Consider the following 8,611-nt stretch of genomic DNA (forward strand, 5'->3'; position numbering starts at 1 on the left):
ACTGCAGTCACCTTGTAATAGCCACAAAGAGACTTATTACCTTATACTGTACGGCCTTTTAAATATTTTATAAGAGCTATAAAATCTATTTATTCAAAGCATTTAACAAGTATTTATTGGGTGCTCACTACTTCAGGGCTCCATAGTAGGAAGCAGGCATACAATAATGAAGAATTTTGTCCCTGTCGCCCAAGTGTGTAAAGCCTTTAGAATGTGTGGATGTGAATGGAGTTCAAGGTTTGTGTGGGGGAGTTCAGGTTGGGCCAATGTGTTTGGGGAGGTAGAGGCAGCTATATGGACAAAAAGCTCGAATTCAATATAATAAGCATAAAGACAGAGGAATCTGAGAGTGGTATAGAAAATCAGATATCCAGATTCCTTTGTGGCTCACAAGTGTGATGATTGGGACTTCAAGTGCATTTGTGACGTGTACCTCCCTCAAACCTTGTTATGATGTGGGCACATTATCCACCTGTTGTGGAAAAAAGAAAAAGAAAAAAAAAGAAAAGAAAATCAGATATCCAGGCCTTAAACCTATGCAGTAGAATCAGTCTGAGAATATTCCAAATGAAACATTTCTAGATCCATCTATTGTGGCGCATACGCAACCACTTCCCATCTTTCAGTGTTCCCGTCTTCATTTGGATGCACGGTATCAGACTTGATCAACAGAGTCATGGATGCTGCAACTGAAAGATTCTCATGTTCCTTATGGGTTTCTTGTGGCTACCCGAAGCAAATGTTACCCTTTTGCTTCTTCTCAAGTAAGGGAATGTAGAGCTTCAATATCTGCCTCCTGATACACACCTGGATATTTGCCCCTTTGGAATAGGAAATACTACAAGTGGGGGACCTGCAGGAATAATATCATGTCACGGGGAGATCCTGGAACATCTACAGATGGCAAGACATCACTTTCCATGAAGTATTGTTTTTGTGTTCCTCCAGGGAGTGGTAAAATACGTAGGCTTTGTAGTCACACAAAACTGGGTTCAAATCTGGACTGTTTCGGGGCATTTGACATGTCTCTTAATCTTTTAGAGCCCCGGTTTCCTCATTTGAAAAAGAGGCTGCAGTGAGGGCTTAGTTGGGATCCCTTGGGAAGCATATGCCAGTTGGAATTTGAAAGTGGAAGGGAGAGACTGGTGGAGACATTTGTAAAGGACAAAGGACAGAGACAGAGGAACTGGGTGGGGAAGGCCTGCAGACTATGATGCAGCCCTGATACGCGTTTTGGCAGAGGGAAGTCTCAGACTGCAGTGCCCTTTGGAAAAAGTTTCAGCCATGCCAGTGAGAGCCCTTGAACAAAGATGGCTCCTGAGAGGAGTCCAGTGCGGCCAGGAAGGGGTAGGCGCCGGTCCCTCTGATATAGTCACTGGCTTCAAGAAATGGAAAGTAGTCAATGAAGTTTTAAAATAAATGGATTACTTGAAAAGCAGATTTATATAGCTGAAGAAAACATTAGCAAACTTGGTGACAGAGTAAGTAACTCAATGAGAATAAGCATAGAAATAGTAAGGAATGGAAAACATACAAACATGCTTAAGAAATTAAGAAGCAGGCAAGATAGAATAAGAAGGCTGTTTGTTCTGATAAACAGAAAGAGTATATAGTTAACATGCAAAGGGATGAGATTTTTTTCCACAAATGAATGCAGCAAAACTATTTTCTTCAAATCAACATGAAAATGTAGACTTTCTTACAGAAAAGCACTCAAATATTAGAAAAACTATATAATGTAATTCACCACATTAACAGGTCAAATGGGAAATATCTGATCATGTTAACAGATACAGAAAGATCGTTTGATAAAATTCATAATCAATTCATGCAAATCAGACTCATAGTACAATAGAATAAAAGGGAACTGCCTTACCCTGATAGAATATATCTATCAAAATCACCCTTCATTGTGAAACAATAGAAGTCATCAGAACAAATGAATACGGAAATGAGGTAAAGATTATTCCTATCAGTACATTTATTCAACAGCACACTGAAGGTTTCAGACAGAACAATTAAAGAAAAAAGTGAAGGGTGTAAAAGGCTGAAGGATTTAAAAGGAAGACTCTGAACTGTTATCCACAGAGGATTGTCTAGATAGGAAATTCGAAAGAATATGTGTAAAATACAGAAGACGTAATAAGGGTTTCTCAAGCTTGCTGGGTAAAGATCAGCTTATGCAAATCAGTAATGCACCAAACATCAGCACAAGCAATTTAAAAATGGAATTTAAGGAATCTCCTTCCCAACTGCAACAAAGCTCACAAAGCATAAATCTGACCGAAATATTTTAGATGTTTACAAATAACACTCAAAACATTATGTTCAAGGACATAAAGATTTTATCTCATAAAGATATTGATTCTTTCAAAATTTAGAAATAGGATGCAATACCAATTAATATTAAAGAGTCTTACTTTTCTGGAACTTGAAAAACTGATATAAAAATATATGTCAAAGATTGACCCATAAAAAAAGTAAGGCTTATTATGACTTGCCAGACATTTGACTTACTGCAAATCTATGGTAATTAGAACAATTTGGCAATGCCCCAGGAATAGACAGACTATTGGAATAGAATAGTGGACTCAGAATTAGATCCAAACATAGAAGGTGACTTTGCGTATAGGTGCATTGGACATCAACTTGTTTGCCTTCTCAAAATGGCCTTTCCTTTCTTTCTGTCTTGATTCGATGACTGGCACCCTCCCCTCACCAGTTTGTCTTTTTTGTTTGTTTGTTTAACTGGGATAATATACTATACAATGGAGCATGGAATATGGCTTCCTGAGACATTGATGAGGGGCTGGAGATGTAAACCCATGTTCAGGGCAGTTAGCCCTTTGTGGTGTAAACATAGACAAATAAACCAACAGAAGAAAGGAAGTAGACAGGCAGATGCACTCCTCTCCCTCTTTCCTATAGACAAGGGGTAAGAACACTTAACATGAGATCTAGTCTTATACATGTGGTAATGTTTTTAAATTCAACTTCCAATTGTTCATACTGGTATATAGAAGGCAATTGTTTTTTGTATACTGACCTCGAATCCTGTAACCTTTTAAACCCTAACTAGCTCAGCTATTATTTTTCTAGGTTACATAAGATTTCCTACGGAGATGATCATATGCCTATTGGGAAAGACAAGTTTACTTGTTCCTTTCCAATCTGAATGACTTTTATTTCTTCTTGCCTTATGGTACATATGAGAAACTTACTGAAGTGTTGAGTAGAGGTGGTAGGAGAGACATCTCCTTGTTCTAGGAGGAAAACATTCATTCTTTGGACATAAAGTATGTTTTTTAGCTGCAGGTTTCTTGTGGGATGTCTTTTATCAGGCTAAGTTCCTTTCTATTCCTAGTTTATGGAGAGGTTTTATTAGGAATTAATGTTGGATTTTATCAGATGGTTTTACTACTCCTTTTGAGACTCTCATGTTTTTTTTTCCTTTTTAATTTCTTACTATGGTTATATTGATTTTTTTAAACCTTAAACCTTGTACTTCTAGAAGAAACTACACTTATTAATAATGTATTTTTTGTATACTGTTGGGCTTTACTTGTTAAAATTGTTAAGAAGTTTTCTATCTATGTTCATGAGGGATATTGGCCTGTAGTTTGCTTCTTCTTATAAAAGTCTTTGTCTCATTTTGGGTTCATAGCCATACAGACATCATAAAATGAGTTGGGAAATACTACTTCCTCTTCAATTTTCTGAAAGACTTTGTGTAAAATTAGTATTTCTTCCTTAAAAGTTTCCCAGAACTTACCATTGATGATATCCTGTAAGCCTAGAGTTATTGCTAAGGGAAGGGTTTTAAAAACAAGTTCAACTTCCTCTAATGAAGAAAGGCTAATCAGCTATTTTTTCTTCTGTGAGTAGTTCATATCTTTGAAGGAATTTATTCACTTCATCTAAGTTGTAGAATGTGTTGCCATGAAGGTATTCATAATATTTCTTACCATTTTGTCATGTCAGCTAATTCTTGATATTAATAATTTGTTTTTTCTCTTTTATTGTCTTGATTCATCTGGCAAGAGGTTCATCGATTTTTACTTGTCCAAAGAACGAGGTTTTTGTTTTATGTTTTCAATAGTTTTCTATTTTTCCATTTCATTGATTTATCCTCTAATTTTCATTATTTTCATTCTTGCAATCCTTTTGTAGTTTTTTTTATTTTTTTCTAAGCTAGAAAGTGAGGTCATTGAGTTGGACCTTTTTCTTTCTACTATAGGCCTTTGATGTTATAAATTTCCACCTCACCATTTCTGTAGCTTCATCCCACAAATTTTGTTTTACCTTTGTTATAATTCAGTTCAAAATACATTTGAACTGAATTCATTTTCATTTTCATTTTCTTTTGCATTTCCTCTTTTTTGCTCTGAAATCTATATTCTCTGAATATTAATACAGTCCCTCCAACTTTCTTTTGAGCAGTGTTAGTGTAGTATTTTTTTTTCTATCCTTTCTATCCTTTATCCTTTATGTGACTCCTAGAGTCACAATGATTTAACCTATCTACAATAAAATAATCCTAAGAATAGGATTATCAGGAGGAAAGCATAGCTGGCATAGAATATTTCCATGAGCAGAAAAACTTCTACAAGTCAATACCTAAGTCCTTGTATAAGATCAACTCTGTACAACAGACTTGAATTATTTTAAAGTCTTCCATTGTCATGACAGATTTCTAAAGGTAAGGAAGTAAAAACTCATTGAATACTACTAGTTTAAGTCTTTGCTTTTATTTGTGAATGGATTTTGGATTAGGGAAGGGAATATAAGAATGCCTGGCAATGGTTTGTGGAAAGGGGCTTAATGATTTCTCATGTTTACCTTTAATGAAATTACCCTGAGGGGCTCAATGATAGTCTTTTTAGGTTCCTAATCCCCCCAAAAATGCTCATTTCATTCCTCTGTGTTTTGTCTTATTCTTCTCTTTTATGACCTCATTAACAATGAGAGCTAATTGAACCCATCTTCTCTTAAAACAATAAGTACTCCCATGTCTACTACATTATCTCTAGGATTGATGGACCAAAAGGATTCAGTGGAATGAACTGGTTTTTCATGTGAGCAAAAACTAAGGTTCGAGAATATTTTTTCCTACTGAAAATGAGCATGCTGTCACTGCTCACTCATTTGTTTGTTTGTTTGTTTTTTAATAACATTCCGAATTCCCAGAAGATAACTCTATGCATTTTCCCCCCTCAAGCTTGTAATAATGATCCTATAAAATGTAGTTTTTTTTGCTTCACATATGTACTTAGTGGCTAAATGATATCATAATCACACCATAACAAAGCCTGATAAGCAGCTCTCATGGGATGTGAGACTGAACTGTCAGGTCAGATTTCTAAAGTTGCTGAATAATTATCTCATGTATTTAGTTGGTATAAAAATACTCATGGACTCAAATCCATAGGAAAAAAGTTATTAAGTATGCCTTTTCTATTTATATATCTTTGTCTCATGAAACTATTTGGTCTGTTTCTCTAAACTAGGCTATTTTTCCCTCCTAACGACTAACGATCTCTGGAGTATGATGGTCGCAACTCTAACTGGGGGTACCACAGAGTTGGATCTGTTTTCCCATCAGCTAATCAATTCATCTTACAATCGCCCAGTTTTGTCTTTACTTAAATATGCCCTTAAGAGTTCAGATATGTTTTCTATGTGATGGCCACTCAATCCATTTTATAATGGCCCAGTTTTGGATTCATTTAAATATGCATTGAATCTCAAGGGAGTGGATGCCACCAGATTCAGCAAATTGTTTTTATAGTACCACACAATGTTCTGGACTATCTGAGAATGATTGTGTCTCTGCTTATTATTATTATTTCCACTTACCAGCAATAACTATGTAACTAGTATGGTGATATGCACTGTATTGTATTAGCTCATTTAATTCTCAAAAGAACACGAGCTAGGCACTATTACTGTGTACATATATAAGCAAATTAAACTGTTTATGGGTTAAGTGATTTCTCCAGACTGTTACATTCAAATCCAATGCTCCTAGGGTAATATACTATATTGCCGTTGGTCAGATCTGCTTCCATAGATCTATTTTACAATAATACATGACATACAATCAGGAAGAAGAAACTTGAATATAATTTGATAGTTTTTTTTTTTTTTTTTTTTTTTTTTTTTTTTTTTTTTTTACCAATGTCTGGCCCCATTCATTCAGAGAGATATGTTGTCTTCTAAATCTGGGGTAAGGCTTCAGAAAATTTCCAGAGTGATATCATGGGAGACTTTTCTCTTTTAACCACTTAGGTACCAGCGTCCACTATAGTCAATTGCCACAGATGAACGCGCACAGCGACTTTAGCCAACAGCTGTGAAATGACTTTTCTAATTTTTCATTTATCAACATAAAATTGTAAAAATAATGTAATGAAAACATATATGTATATGTTCCCTATTCTGATTTACCTTACAAGTAAAGCTGCCTGTAAAGTAAAACAAGCTTTCAGTGCTTTAAAGCTTTCCTCATCACACAAGAGCAAAACGGACTTGTCGTCAAAGCACAGCACAGACTACCGTGTGGATTATGAGAGCCAGCTGTGGGCAAGGCTTTGTGGCCAGTGAGCATGGTCCCGAAGTGGTTAAGACTCAAAAGAACAACAACACTGGGTCCATATACCTACACAATTATAATGATTCATTATTTAGTGGGGGAAAGAGCCTTAGTGGACAATTTGTAATTGATTAGTGTATGATTCATTTTGAGCTAACACGGTCCCCAAACATGTGTAAACTAATCTGGCAGCTTGCAAAGGGATTTGATGTCAAAGGATGGACTAAACAGGCATGGGGAAGATAGACAGAAAAAAGAGAATTAATCATAAAATGCTAACCATGGGTAACGTGAACATATTATGCCAAAATATTCTTGACAGTGTCGGAAGACAAAAACGCATTCAGACAGACATGAAAACAGTGACTTTATGCAGAGTTCATAAGATAGAGTTAAGTTTTTGTCACTATCTCCACCTGCTTGTTTCATATGACTGATTGTGCACACATGCACACACCCCCACGCTCTAGGCAAGTAAATTTCACCTAATGGTTATAAGAACGATATATAAGGAAAACCTTTTTGTATGTGATTAGAATTCAATATTTTGAGAGAAGGGGGAAAAACAACAACAAAATTTGTTAGCTGATGGAGAAGAGAGTACAAAGACATTTAAATTTGAGTATCATCATTGCCCCCAAAAAGAAAATAGCTGTCACCCAATATAGCATGCATAAATCCTCCAACAAATTGCAGAGAATGAAGAATGGTTGCTTCTGGATCAATGCACAGGCATTTAGTGGGTCTATCAACCTGACAGGGAAAGCACCAAACCTGACACACATGAATGCCCAAGAACAGTGTCTCTGGATGTCAGCCTTGTGTATGTCAATGCAACAAGAGTACAGGGGTATCAAAGCATGCTCTCAAACCACTGGCAAGCTTGCTTCCGCTGCAACAACAGGACCACGAGCTAACTCTGATCTACTCCTTGAAACTTGGACTGTAGCACAAATGACCTTTAAGGTACTGACCCACACCTACTGGGTAAGGCAAACGAAATAATTGAGCTGAGACATGAGAGGGAGCTTGCATTACATCTGACAAAAAGGTATCACTCATTTAAATGGTCACAATTATCTCACAAGTGGCTTGTTTTTGTGTACCTAGTCTCTGCCAGCTCTCATGAATTGGTTATGATGGCCATTCAGCACCTAAATGGCCTGAGCTTAGGAGCATTCTGTGAAATGGTTAGTCATCTTTATAATGCAGTCCTCCAAAGAGCCAGGCTGCCCATGGTGTTGATCTTTATAGGTATAAGCTAAATGCTTTATATGCTTTATGTTCAGTAGTTTACAGTAAAGCATAGAATACTTAACTTTATGGAATCCTTTAATTAACGTACAGGAAAGAATCCTTTCGTATTAGTAGCTAAAAACAGTATTATGTGATAACAGGTAGTGCTGGTAGGAAAATAGTTATGTTATAGGTATGGAATGAAATTGCTCTTCATTTTCATATCATTGTTAGGTATTCAATAACTAACATAGCATACATTAAGACACAAGTGAAATATAGCATTCAGTTATCCTACAGCATTAAAATGTGTCTATTTTTTTCTGAAGCTCAAACTACTTCCCCTGAACCACAACAAGTGTCCATATAAAAAATCTGCTGTAACACAGTCAACCGGCAAGATAATGAACATTATCCTTTTTGCCTAATATTAGCATTGTAAGAGGTTAATTATTCTCTACATGTGCTTATAACTACCAACATTAAAATATTATTAGCATTTATTTATCTGGACTTTGGATCAACAAATATTCAAACAGTTCAATAATGATCTCGGCAGTGTCGGGAATATACTGTCAGTGCCTAAAAAAAAAGCCTGAGATAAATCCTTAGGCTGCAGAGGGTCTGGGAAATTTATGCGATTCCTCCTGTGTTATAGCTGCATTTGTTCCTGCTTGGTGGGTGAACTCTCCGAGAATCATTACTGAAATACTGAATTACATCATCTGCACGAGTGAGTTGAGTGGAAATACCTTGCTCTTAAGCAGATGGCTTTCCACCCAC

The 8,611-nt window shown here is 36.2% G+C and overlaps 1 non-coding gene across 1 annotated transcript; it reads left to right on the forward strand.

Annotated features, from left to right (window-relative positions):
* The first annotated feature begins 374 nt into the window (after positions 1-374).
* LOC142864699 (small nucleolar RNA U13) lies at positions 375-478 on the forward strand. The gene has a single exon (XR_012915047.1). It is a non-coding gene; the product is annotated as a small nucleolar RNA U13 (small nucleolar RNA).
* Positions 479-8,611: the final 8,133 nt, after the last annotated feature.

Source organism: Microcebus murinus, chromosome 25, assembly GCF_040939455.1.
Source record: "Microcebus murinus isolate Inina chromosome 25, M.murinus_Inina_mat1.0, whole genome shotgun sequence".
NCBI classification, from domain to species: domain Eukaryota; kingdom Metazoa; phylum Chordata; class Mammalia; order Primates; family Cheirogaleidae; genus Microcebus; species Microcebus murinus.